Genomic DNA, 14,133 nt, shown 5'->3' with positions numbered 1-14,133 from the left:
ACTGCCACCGAATTAGCGGATGCCACCGCTGTACGGCTAGTAGAGTCTAAGACTGCATTCATGGCGTATGAAGAAAACGCCGACGCCTGAGAAGTCAAAGACGCAACCTGCGGAGCAGAAGTACGTGTGACCGCATTAATCTCGGTTAGACAAGCCGAGATAGCTTGGAGTGCCCACACGGCTGCAAAAGCCGGGGCAAAGGACGCGCCCGTGGCTTCATAGATGGATTTCACCAGGAGCTCTATCTGCCTGTCAGTGGCATCTTTTAGCGATGAGCCATCTGCAACCGATACCACAGATCTAGCCGCCAATCTAGAGACTGGAGGATCCACCTTGGGACACTGAGCCCAACCCTTAACTACGTCAGAGGGGAAGGGGTAACGTGTGTCAGCAAGGCGCTTAGTAAAGCGCTTGTCCGGAACCGCTCTGGGTTTCTGGACAGCATCTCTGAAGTTAGAGTGGTCGAAAAACGCACTCCGTGTACGTTTGGGGAACCGAAACTGGTGTTTCTCCTGCTGTGAAGCCGACTCCTCTATAGGTGGAGGCGGGGGAGATAGATCTAACACCTGGTTAATGGACGAGATAAGATCATTTACTAAGGCGTCCCCTTCAGGTGTATCAAGGTTGAGGGCAACGTCATGGTCAGAGCCCTGAGCTGCGACCTCCTCCTCGTCCTCCAGCGAGTCCTCCAGCCGGGAACCTGAGCAGCGTGATGAAGCTGAGGATTCCAAGCGGGCCCGCTTAGCTGGTCTGGGGCTGTGGTCCGTGGAGGAGTCCTCCACGTGAAACATAGGCCACCCCGGGAGCGCGCTGCGGCGTGGACCGAGAGGGACCTGGAGGCGCCGATCCAACAGTGTCCTGGGTCTGTGTAAGGACCGGTCTGGACTGCAAGGCTTCTAGCAGCTTGGCAGACCATTTGTCCATAGACTTAGCCATGGATTGTAAAAGTGACTCAGAGAGCTTCTCAGCAAAAACTACAAACTCTGTCCCTGCCGCCTGGACAGTGGTAGCTTGGGGGTCTACCTGAGCCGAGGGGCCCACCAGTGGTCGCGGCTCCGGCTGAGTCAGTGTAACAGGGGTCGAGCATTGCTCACAGTGAGGGTAGGTGGAACCCGCAGGCAACATAGCCCCACAAGAGGTACAGGTCGCAAAGAAACCCTTTGCCTTAGCGCCCTTGCTCCTTGTGGACGACATGCTGTTGTGTCCCAGGAGAGTGATCACAGAGGGTATAAGGGAAGAGTATACAGCCCGGCCGAACAGAGATATATATATAAAGATATATAATACGTATCTATTCAGGCAACCCAGGGGGACCAGCACCGGATGACTGGTGTGGCTTACCGACCGCTAAAAAGCGGCGTGTGTGTCCTCCAGATTCCCTGCTCCAGGTCTCCCAAAGGTGAAGAGCTGTTTCCTAATGATTCTCCAGCGCCGAATGCCTGAAAAAAATGGCTGCTGGAGCTCTCAGAGGGGGAGTGGAGCGGTGGGCGGCACCAGAAAAAGTGCGGGAATCTGGGGTCCCTGTTGTGATCAAAGAGGGGGGAGGAAGCATACAGGATGCTCCTGCCCTCACTGCCGACGTCAGGACGGCTGTCCCGCCCCTACCCTGACAGACAGGTCCGGGGGCGGGAGTCTTGCCAGTAGGCCGCAACTGAAGCCGGGGACTAAATTTATGACCGCGGCCGACAAGCAGGTGCGGTCGGCGCGGAAGTCCCCCGGCTTTCACGGATCAGCAGCCGCTGTGTGTCCCAGGCAGCGTCCGGTCGGCTGTCCCGCCACTACCCTGACAGCCAGGTCCGGGGGCGAGATTTTTCAAGTAGGCCGCAGTTGAAGCCGGGGACTAAATTTATGACCGCGGCCGACAAACAGGCGCGGTCGGCGCGGAAGTCCCCCGGCTTTCACGGCCTAGCAGCCCTTGCAGCGTCCAGGTGCCAGGCGCTCCATGAACCGTCCCCATGGGGACACAGAGTACCTGACAGATGCAGGGCCCTGTCCCTGATAAAGAAAATACTCCGATCCGGCAGATTCCACACAGGGGCTGCGGAGGGAGCACGGTCCCAGTACCTGGATGACCGCTCAGGATCCCACTTCTCCCAGAGCCCACCAGGGATGGTGAAGGAAATACGGCATGAGGCTCCGGCCGTCGTACCCGCAATGGGTACCTCAACCTTAACAGCACCGCCGACGTAGTGGGGTGAGAAGGGAGCATGCCGGGGGCCCCATAGGAGCCCTCTTTTCTTCCAACCGATAACATCAGCAGCTGCTGCTGACTAAAATGGGAATGCATGAGTGGATGTGTGCCTCCTTCCACACAAAGCATAAAACTGAGGAGCCCGTGAGGCACGGGAGGGTGTATAGGCAGAGGGGAGGGGTTACACTTTTGAGTGTAATACTTTGTGTGGCCTCCGGAGGCAGAAGCTATACACCCCAATTGTCTGGGTCTCCCAATGGAGCGACAAAGAAAGGATATTTAGATTGTGGGCCCCAATGAGGACAGTGATGCTGCAGAAAATGTTGGCACTATATAAAAGAAGGGAATTTTGTTTACTTACCGTAAATTCCTTTTCTTCTAGCTCCTATTGGGAGACCCAGACAATTGGGGTGTATAGCTTCTGCCTCCGGAGGCCACACAAAGTATTACACTTTAAAAAGTGTAACCCCTCCCCTCTGCCTATACACCCTCCCGTGCATCACGGGCTCCTCAGTTTTGGTGCAAAAGCAGGAAGGAGGAAACTTATAAATTGGTCTAAGGTAAATTCAATCCGAAGGATGTTCGGAGAACTGAAACCATGAACCAAAAGAACAATTCAACATGAACAACATGTGTACACAAAAGAACAACAGCCCGAAGGGAACAGGGGCGGGTGCTGGGTCTCCCAATAGGAGCTAGAAGAAAAGGAATTTACGGTAAGTAAACAAAATTCCCTTCTTCTTTGTCGCTCCATTGGGAGACCCAGACAATTTCGACGTCCAAAAGCAGTCCCTGGGTGGGTAAAAGAATACCTCGATAAAAAGAGCCGAAAAGCGGCCCCCTCTTACAGGTGGGCAACCGCCGCCTGAAGGACTCGCCTACCTAGGCTGGCATCTGCCGAAGCATAGGCATGCACCTGATAGTGTTTCGTGAAAGTGAGCAGACTCGACCAGGTAGCCGCCTGACACACCTGCTGAGCCGTAGCCTGGTGCCGCAATGCCCAGGATGCACCCACGGCTCTGGTAGAATGGGCTTTCAGCCCTGAAGGAATCGGAAGCCCAGCAGAACGGTAGGCTTCAAGAATTGGTTCCTTGATCCACCGAGCCAAGTTGACTTGGGAGCTTGCGACCCTTTACGCTGGCCAGCGACAAGGACAAAGAGCGCATCCGAGCGGCGCAGGGGCGCCGTACGAGAAATGTAGAGTCTGAGTGCTCTCACCAGACCTAACAAGTGCAAATCCTTTTCACATTGGTGAATCGGATGAGAACAAAAAGAAGGTAAGAAGATATCCTGATTGAGATGAACAGAGGATACCACCTTCGGGAGAAATTCCGGAACCGGACGCAGAACCACCTTGTCCTGGTGAAACACCAGGAAGGGGGGCTTTGCATGACAGCGCTGCTATGTCAGACACTCTGCGGAGTGACGTGACTGCCACTAGGAAGACCACCTTCTGCGAAAGTCGTGGAAAAGAATATCAATCATTGGCTCGAAGGGTGGTTTCTGAAGAGCCGGTATCACCCTGTTCCGATCCAAGGGTTCTAGCCAACGCTTGTAAGGAGGGACTATGTGGCAAACCCCCTGCAGGAACGTGTGTACCTGAGGGAGTTTGGCTAGACGCTTTTGAAAACAACACAGAAAGCGCCGAAACTTGTCCCTTGAGGGAACCGAGAGACAACCCCTTTTCCATTCCGGATTGAAGGAAGGACAGAAAGTGGGCAAGGCGAATGGCCAGAGAGTAAAACTCTGATCAGAGCACCAGGATAAGAAGATCTTCCACGTCCTGTGGTAGATCTTGGCGGACGTTGGTTTCCTGGCTTGTCTCATAGTGGCAATGACCTCTTGAGATAACCCTGAAGATGCTAGGATCCAGGACTCAATGGCTACGCAGTCAGGTTGAGGGCCGCAGCATTCAGATGGAAAAACCAGCCCTTGAGACAGCAAGGTTGGCCAGTCTGGTAGTGTCCACGGTTGGCCTACCGTGAGATGCCACAGATCCGTGTACCACGACCTCCTCGGCCAGTCTGGAGCGACGAGGATGGCGCGGCGGCAGTCGGATCTGATCCTGCGTAACGCTCTGGGCAGCAGTGCCAGAGGAGAAATACGTGAGGCAGTGGAAACTGCGACCAATCCTGAACTAATGCGTCTGCCGCCAGAGCTCTGTGATCTTGAGAACGTGCCATGAATGCCGGGACCTTGTTGTTGTGCCGGGACGCCAATAGGTCAACGTCCGGCTTCCCCCAGCGGCAACAAATCTCTTGAAACACGTCCGGTCGAAGAGACCATTCCCCTGCGTCCATGTCCTGGCGACTGAGAAAGTCTGCTTCCCAGTTTTCTACGCCCGGGATGTGAACTGCGGAGATGGTAGAGGCTGTGGCTTCCACCCACAGCAGAATCCGCCGGACTTGCTGGAAGGCTTGCCGACTGCTTGTGCCGCCTTGGTGGTTGATGTATGCCACCGCCGTGGCGTTGTCCGACTGAATTCGGATCTGCCTGCCTTCCAGCCATGGCTGGAACGCTTTTAGGGCTAGAACACTGCCCTTACCTCCAGAACATTGATCTGGAGGGAGGACTCTGCTGAGTCCATGTACCCTGAGCCCTGTGGCGGAGGAAGACTCCCTGACAGACTCGCGTCCGCCGTGACCACAGCCCAGGATGTGGGCAGGAAGGATTTTTTCCTTCGACAAGAGTGGGAAGAAGCCACCACTGAAGGGAGGCCATGGCTGCCTGAGAAGGAGCAACGTTCTTGTCGAGGGACGTCGATTTGCTGTCCCATTTGCGGAGAAAGTCCCAATAAAGTGTGCGCAGATGAATCTGCGCAAACGGAGCTGCCTCCATTGCTGCCACCAACTTCTCTAGGAAGTGCATGAGGCGCCTCAAGGGGTGTGACTGGGCTCGAAGGAACGATTGCACCCCTGTCAGTAGTGAACGCTGTTTGTCCAGCGGAAGCTGTGTTGGCATGCCACCCGAGAGGGGGCCTTGACCAGCAGATTGCCTGAGAGAGTAGGACCGCTACCACCGTTGTCATGACCTTGGTGAAGGCCCGTAGGGCTGTCACCAGGCCGGCAGTTAGTGCCACGAACAGAAAGTGTTCGTTCCCTATGGCGAAGCGCAGGAAGCGCTGATATTCTGGTACAATCGGCACTTGGAGATAAACATCCCTGATGTCGATTGATGCTAGGAAGCCTCCTTGGGCCATCAAAGGCGATGGCAAGCGGAGAGATTCCATCCGGAACCGTCAGGTTCTCTGTCCGTTGAGCAGTGTGAAGTCCAGAACAGGGCGGAGTGAGCCGTCCTATCTGGTACCACGAACAAGCTGGAGTAAAAGGCCGCGACTACGTTCTTGAATGGGAACGAGGATCGCAACTCCTCCTGCCTTCGGAGTGTTCACCGCATGGAAACGTGCATCGGCTCGTTCGGGGGACGGAGATGCTCTGAAGCAACGAGTCGGAGGACGAGAACTGAGCTCTATCCTGTGACCGTAAGACAGAATGTCTCCTACATCGTTCTTGGACATGTGGGGACCACTCCCCTGACCTGGACCGCCATGCAGAAAAGGTTCTCTGTGCACGGCGGAGGATGAAAATACCACCGCCTGAGACGTCAAAGACGCTAATTGCGAAGCACAGGATGACCGCATTGATCTGAGCAGAGCAGCTGAAATAGCCTGGAGTGCCCACCCCTGCAAAGGCTGGGGCAACGGACGCACCTATGGCTTCATAGATGGATCTCATTAGGAGTTCTATCTGTCTGTCCGTGGCATTCTTGAGCGTGGGCCCGCCAGCCATTGCTACTACAGATCTAGCCGCCGGTCAAGAGACTGGAGGGCACTTTATGACACTGAGCCCAAACCTGAACAACGTCAGAGGGGAAGGGACAACGTGTGTTATAAGGCGTTCTGTGCTTCTGGACTGTATCTGTGAAGCCTTGAGAGCCACGTCTGGACAGAGTCCTGGGTTGCGACCTCCGCCCCATCCTCTAGAGGGTCCTCAAGCTGAGACCCTTGAAGAAGTCGGGGAAGATTCCAAGCAAGGCTGCTTAGCCGGACTGGGACTGCGGTTCGTGCTGGAGTTCATATAATAACAAGAGGCCACCCCAGGAGCACGCTTCGTCGCAGACCGATAGAGGCCTGGGGCGATCCCTCAATGCCCGTGGCCTGTGTAAGGGGCCGGGCTGGACTGCAAACTCCTAGTCTCTCAGCCGACCATTTGTCCATAGCCTGAGACATGGATAGTGAAAATGACCCAGAGAGTTTCTCAGCAAGCTGTAACTCTGTCCCTGCCGCCTGGACAGGGAACGCCGGCGAAGCTCAGCAGTGCCCCCGACACCGGCTGAGCGAGAGCCACATGGCCCGAGCAATGTTCACAGTAATCATTGAGGATACATATGTACCGCCGAACTGTGAAACTGCATACAAACATTATATATCCATATATACAGTGCATCACATATACAGTTCATCACTCTAGGGGGCCCAGCATCGAGAAGAAGCCCCCTGGTGTACCGACCCTGAAGCAGTATGTGCTGCTGAAAACATGGCTGTCGGCGTACAGTGGATGGGGGAGCCGTGGGCGTAACCCCAAAAGTGCGGGAATCTGGTGCCCTGAGTGAAACGTGAAGGAGGCGGAGAACAGCCAAGTGTGCTCCAGCCGTCACTGCTAGCCTCCGACTGACCGTCCCGCCCTTCCCCCTGACTGGCAGGGCCAGGGGCGGGAGTTTAAGGCGCTAGGCCGCAAAAGCCGGGAGCTAAAGTTACAGACCGCAGCCGGCCAGCAGGCGCGGTCGGCGCGGTAGTCGCCAAGTCTGAGGCGAAGGTGCTCTCTGCACCGTCCCTAAGGGGACACTGAGTACCTTGCGGGGATCAGTGCCGTAGCGTGAATAGTGAGGGGGGCGGAGGACAGCGAAGTGTGCTCCGGCCCTCACTGTCGGCGTCAGCCCGACTGTCCCGCCCTTCCCCCTGACTGGCAGGTCCGGGGGCGGTAATGATTGAACAGTGCCCGGGAGGACTGTAAGGCTTCTCCTGGAGTAGCCAAAATTCAACAGTGCGACCATACATGTATAGCATAGAAGCATATATATATAGATATGTGTGATCACCAGAATCCCTGCCTGGGCCTTCCTGGTGTCTCTCCTCTCCAGCGTCAGAAGTGCTGACAGTAATGGCTGCCGGCGCTCTGTGGGAAGGAGGGGGCCGTGGGCGTGCCCTAGAAAGTGCGGGAATCTAGTGCCCCACTGTGCTGAGTGAGGGGGGAGGAGGATACAGAGTATGCTCCAGCCCTCAGCGCTGATGTCCTGTGCAGCGTCCCGCCCTTCCCCTGACTGGCAGGCCTGTGGGCGGGAATATGCGATACTAGGCCGCAAAAGCCGGGGACTAAATTTATAAGCGCGGCCCGCAAATAAGCGCGGCCGGTGCGGTAGTCCCCGGCGCACTAACACACCCAGCAGTGCTGCAGTGTGTATGGCACAAGCGCTCCATGCGCGGTCCCCACGGGGACACAGAGTACCTCACAGCGCGGCCGGCGCGGTGGTCCCCCGGCGCACTAACACACCCAGCAGTGCTGCAGTGTATATGGCACCAGCGCTCCATGCGCGGTCCCCACGGGGACACAGAGTACCTCACAGTAGCAGGGCCTTGTCCCTGACGATACCCGGCTCCTGTCCAGCAGATTCCCCAGGGGCTGCGGAGGGAGCACGGTCCCCTGTGCCTGGAGACCGATTAGGATCCCACTTCACCCAGAGCCCTAAAGGGATGGGGAAGGAAAACAGCATGTGGGCTCCAGCCTCTGTACCCGCAATGGGTACCTCAACCTTAACAACACCGCCGACCAGAGTGGGGTGAGAAGGGAGCATGCTGGGGGCCCTAATATGGGCCCTCTTTTCTTCCATCCGACATAGTCAGCAGCTGCTGCTAAGATGTGGAGCTATGCGTGCATGTGTGCCTCCTTCGCACAAAGCATAAAAACTGAGGAGCCCGTGATGCACGGGAGGGTGTATAGCAGAGGGGAGGGGTTTACACTTTTAAGTGTAATACTTTGTGTGGCCTCCGGAGGCAGTAGCTATACACCCATTGTCTGGGTCTCCCAATGGAGCGACAAAGAAAGAGAGACGTTCTTGTCTAAGGATGTCGACCTCTTGTCCCATTTGCGGAGAATGTCCCATTGGAGTGGACGCAGATGAAACTGCGCAAAGGGAACTGCCTCCATTGCTGCCACCATCTTCCCCAGGAAGTGCATGAGGCGCCTCAAGGGGTGTGACTGGGCCCGAAGGAGAGATTGCACCCCTGTTTGCAGCGAACGCTGTTTGTCCAGCGGTAGCTTGACTATCGCTGAGAGAGTATGAAACTCCATCCCAAGGTAAGTCAGTGATTGGGTCGGTGTCAATTTTGACTTTGGGAAATTGATGACCCACCCAAACCTCTGGAGAGTCTCCAGAGCCACGGTCAGACTGTGTTGACATGCCACCCGGGAGGGTGCCTTGACTAGGAGATCGTCTAAGTACGGGATCACTGAGTGGCCCTGAGAGTGTAGGACTGCCACAACGGATGCCATGACCTTGGTGAAGACCCGTGGGGCTGTCGCCAGGCCGAAAGGCAGTGCCACAAACTGAAGGTGTTCGTCCCCGATGGCGAAACGCAGGAAGCGTTGATGCTCTGGAGCGATCGGCACGTGGAGATAGGCATCCGTGATGTCGATTGATGCTAGGAAGTCCCCTTGGGACATCGAAGCGATGACAGAGCGGAGGGATTCCATGCGAAACCGCCTGGTTCTCACATGTCTGTTGAGCAATTTGAGGTCCAAAACGGGACGGAATGAACCGTCCTTTTTTGGTACCACGAACAGGTTGGAGTAAAAACCGCGACCCCGTTCCTGAAGGGGAACGGGGATCACAACTCCTTCTGTCTTCAGAGTGTCCACCGCCTGAAAAAGTGCCACGGTTCGCTCGGGGGGCGGAGATGTTCTGAAAAAAACGAGTCGGAGGACGAGAGCTGAACTCTATCCTGTAACCGTGAGACAGAATGTCCCTCACCCATCGGTCTTGGACATGTGGCCACCAGGCGTCGCAAAAGCGGGAGAGCCTGCCACCGACCGAGGATGCGGTTTGGGGAGGCCGAAAGTCATGAGGAGGCCGCCTTGGAGACGGTGCCTCCGGCGGTCTTTGGAGGACGTGACTTAGACCGCCATGCAGAAGAGTTTCTCTGGCTCTTCTGTGGCCTGTTGGACGAGGAGGATTGGGATCTGACTGAGGGCCGAAAGGACCGAAACCTCGCTTGAATTTTTCGTTGCTGAGGTCTCTTTGGTTTGTGCTGGGGTAAGGACGAGTCCTTTCCCTTGGATTGCTTAATAATTTCATCAAATTCTTCGCCAAACAATCGGTCGCCAGAAAAAGGCAAACCGGTCAAGAACTTCTTGGAAGCAGAGTCTGCCTTCCATTCACGTAGCCACATGGCCCTGCGGACTGCCACCGAATTGGCGGATGCTACCGCTGTACGGCTAGCCGAGTCCAGGACAGCATTCATGGCGTAGGATGAAAATACCGACGCCTGAGAAGTCAAAGACGCTACTTGCGGAGCCGAGGTACGGGTGACCGCATTAATCTCAGACAGACAAGCTGAGATAGCCTGGAGTGCCCACACTGCTGCAAAGGCTGGGGCAAAGGACGCGCCTATGGCTTCATAGATGGATTTCATTAGGAGCTCTATCTGCCTGTCCGTGGCATCCTTGAGCGTTGAACCGTCAGCCACTGCCACTACGGATCTAGCCGCCAGTCTAAAGACTGGAGGATCCACCTTGGGACATTGAGCCCAACCCTTAACTACGTCAGAGGGGAAGGAGTAACGTGTGTCATTAAGGCGTTTAGTAAAGCGCTTGTCCGGGAAAGCCCTGTGCTTCTGGACAGCATCTCTGAAGTTCGAGTGATCGAAGAAAGCACTCCGAGTACGTTTGGGAAACCTAAACTGGTGCTTCTCCTGCTGTGCGGCCGACTCCTCTATAGGTGGAGTTGGGGAAGAAAGATCTAGCACCTGGTTGATGGACGCTATAAGGTCATTTACTATGGCGTCCCCTTCAGGTGTATCAAGATTGAGAGCAACGTCAGGGTCAGAGTCCTGGGCTGCGACCTCCGCCTCCTCCTCTAGAGAGTCCTCAAGCTGAGACCCCGAACAGCGTGATGAAGTCGGGGAAGATTCTAATCGAGCCCGCTTAGCCGGTCTGGGACTGCGGTCCGTGCCGGAGTCCTCCACGTAATAACTAGAGGCCACCCCAGGCGCACACTTCGTCGCAGACCGAGAGGGGCCTGGGGGCGATCCCGCAGTGCCCGGGGCCTGTGTAAGGGCCGGTCTGGACTGCAAGGCTTCTAGTATCTTAGCAGACCATTTGTCCATAGACTGAGCCATGGATTGTGACAGTGACTCAGAGAGTTTCTCAGCTAAAACTGCAAACTCTGTCCCTGCCACCTGGACAGGGGCAACCGGCGGTTCTACCCGGGCCGAGGGTCCCACCAGTGCCCCAGGCTCCGGCTGAGCGAGTGCCACAGGGGCCGAGCATTGCTCACAGTGAGGGTAGGTGGAACCTGCAGGTAGCATAGCCGCACAAGAGGTACAGGTTGCAAAATAACCCTGTGTCTTGGCACCCTTGCTCCTTGTAAACGACATGCTGTTGTCTCCAGGAGAGTGATCACTGAGGGATATATAGCCACAAGCTAACAGTACAGCCGAACCGAGAAAATGTATACAAATATAATATATATATATACAGTTCGGCACTCTATGGGGCCCAGCACCGGGTGACCGGTGTGGCTTACCTACCGCTCAAGCGGAGTGTGGCCCCCAGATTCCCTGCCTCGGGTCTCCCAGAGATGCAGCCAGAAGTCCTCCACCGGCAGAATGTGCTTAAAACATGGCTGTCGGCGTTCACAGGGGAGGAGGGAGCCGTGGGCGTAACTACAAAAGTGCGGGAATCTGGCCCCAGAGTGATTAGTGAGGGGGGCGGAGGACAGCTACGTGTGCTCCAGCCCTCACTGTCGGCGTCAGACCGACCGTCCCACCCTTACCCCTGACTGGCAGGCCCGGGGGCGGGAGTTTAATGCACTAGGCCGCAAAAGCCGGGGACTAAAATTAAAACCGCGGCCGGCAAGCAGGCGCTGTCGGCGCGGTAGTCCCGGTCTCATACCAACACCGCAGTCGCTGCAGCGTCTGAGGCCAAGGTGCTCCATGCACCGTCCCCAAGGGGACACAGAGTACCTGTAGATGCAGGGCCCTGTCCCTGATGATACTCAGTCTCCTGTCCGTCAGAATCCCACAGGGGCTGCGGAGGGATCCCGGTCCCAGTGCCTGGATGAACGGATAGGATCCCACTTCTCCCAGAGCCCCTAAGGGATGGGGAAGGAAAACGGCATGTGGCTCCAGCCTGTGTACCCGCAATGGGTACCTCAACCTTAACAACACCGCCGACTTAGTGGGGTGAGAAAGGAGCATGCCGGGAGCCCTGTTAGAGGCCCTCTTTTCTTCCATCCGATACAATCAGCAGCTGCTGCTGACTAAAATGGGAGCATGAGTGAATGTGTGCCTCCTTCAACACAAAGCAAAAAACTGAGGAGCCCGTGATGCACGGGAGGGTGTATAGGCAGAGGGGAGGGGTTACACTTTTTAAAGTGTAATACTTTGTGTGGCCTCCGGAGGCAGAAGCTATACACCCCAATTGTCTGGGTCTCCCAATGGAGCGACAAAGAAATAAAGATTATTACTATTATTATACATCTTTGGCTCCCCTGAGCCATCTAGTGGTCACTACCGCCCATTACATTGGCACTCCATGCACTCTAGTACTTGAAGTGTAGAAGGAAATGATCCGGCACAAAATCTCCTTAGGTAAAAACATCCAAAATTTATTGAAACATCATTAAAAAACAGCGTGAAGACCAAGTATCCACTCAGATGGTAGGCATGGGGATCATGATAACTTAACGCGTTTCGGACTGTTATAAAAGCAAAAAAAGTCCTTAATCATAAGTGACTTTTTTTGCTTTTATAACAGTCCGAAACGCGTTAAGTTATCATGATCCCCATGCCTACCATCTGAGTGGATACTTGGTCTTCACGCTGTTTTTTAATGATGTTTCAATAAATTTTGGATGTTTTTACCTAAGGAGATTTTGTGCCGGATCATTTCCTTCTACACTCCACGTTGCCTGTTACCGGTTGGGATAAACCGAAGGATCCTAGGCACCCGCAAGGCTGAGCAGTCTGGGCAGCAGGTGAGCTGAAGTTTCCATTCTATTTACCACTCTAGTACTTGACCATTCCATTTACTCTTTTAGGGCCGTTTCACACATTCGGCTTTTCGCCGGATTCGGCACACTCCAGTACAGTGTGATACAGTACAATGGCAGCGCGGCAACCTCCAGGTCACATGCTCAGGTGAGAGAGAGGAGCGCACCTCCGAACATTTAAAGACAGAGACAGGGACATGTTGTGCAGCACTTGCACAGTAATTGTGCACCTACTGAAGCCCCTTACTCTTCTATCACACTACCTGACCCCTTTCATGGTTGCCATTCAGTATGACAAATCTATAGTAAATTTCCCTACAGTACCCCCAAATGCACAGTATGATGACCCCAACAAAGCTCTCAGAAAAGTATAATGCCACAACACAGCATGATGTCCACCACACAGCATCACATTCCCCACAGTATCCCCCCACACCGTATGATGTCCCCAACAGTCCCCCCACACAGTATGTCTCCCACAGTCCCCCCACACAGTATGATGTCCACCACACACATTATGAGGTCTCCCACAATCCATCCACACACAGTATGATGTCCCCCACACAGTATAACGTCCCTCACAGTCTCCCACACACAATATGTCTCCCAAAATCCATCCACACAGTATGAGGTCTCCCACAGTCCCTCCACACACAGTATGATGTTCCCCACACAGTATAATGTCCCCCACAATCCCCCCTCCCAGAGTATGTCCCCCACTGTCTCCCCCACATAGTATGAGGTCTCCCACAGTCCCTCCATACACAGTATCATGTCCCCCACACAGTATAATGTCCCTCACAGTCCCCCCCACACAGTATGATGTCCACCAGACTATGATGTCCCCCACAGCCCCCCTCCCCACACAGTATGATGTCTCCCACAATCCATCCACACACAGTATGATGTCTCCCACAGTCCCCCCACACAGTATGATGTCCCCCACACAGTATGATGTCCCCTACACAGTATGATGTCCCCTGCACACAATGTGAGGTCTCCCACAATCCATCCACACGCAGTATGTTGTCTCCCACAGACCCTCCACACATAGAATGATGTCCCCCACACAGTATAATGTCCATCAGTCTCCCCCACACAGTATGTCTCCCAAAATCCATCCACACAGTATGATGTCTCCCACAGTCCCTCCACAGACAGTATGATGTTACCCACACAGTATACTGTCCCTCACAGTCCCCCCCCACAGTATGATGTCTTCCACAAACCATCCACATACAGCATAATGTCTACCCCAGTCTCCCCCCACACACAGTATGATGTCTCCCACAGTCCCTCCACACACAGTATGATGTCCCCAACAGTTCATCTATAGTGCTGATATATTCACGCCCCTTGTTGAAGTCGGGTAGTAGCGAAATGTACATCGGGGTAAGAGGACGGCGGCACACTGGTGTTATACACCCAGGTAACTTCCGAGCATTTGGCTGTTGGATGTGATTGTTTTTTCATAACGTTGTGCACAGTGCCTATTTGTAATAGTACTATCTACCATTCGTGGTTGGTGGTACTTACCAGGCGGTACAAATTACATCTGTTGCCATTATGCTAATTATCTCTTTTGTTTGGGAATAGCTCCATCTACGGACTTAGCTTGGGAATACATCCACTACCTTAATGCCACTGGGTTAATTACAAATATATTGATCTTCTTA

General features: G+C 54.6%; 1 protein-coding gene across 4 annotated transcripts in view; it reads right to left on the bottom strand.

The window, feature by feature from the left end:
* The window catches only part of HTT (huntingtin), a 399,016-nt gene that overhangs the window by 9,410 nt on the left and 375,473 nt on the right, over positions 1 to 14,133 (bottom strand). The window lies entirely within an intron of this gene.

This window comes from Anomaloglossus baeobatrachus, chromosome 1, assembly GCF_048569485.1.
Source record: "Anomaloglossus baeobatrachus isolate aAnoBae1 chromosome 1, aAnoBae1.hap1, whole genome shotgun sequence".
Lineage (NCBI taxonomy): Eukaryota > Metazoa > Chordata > Amphibia > Anura > Aromobatidae > Anomaloglossus > Anomaloglossus baeobatrachus.
Note: the sequence above shows the minus strand (reverse complement) of the source record. Positions and strands in the feature narration are given on the sequence as shown.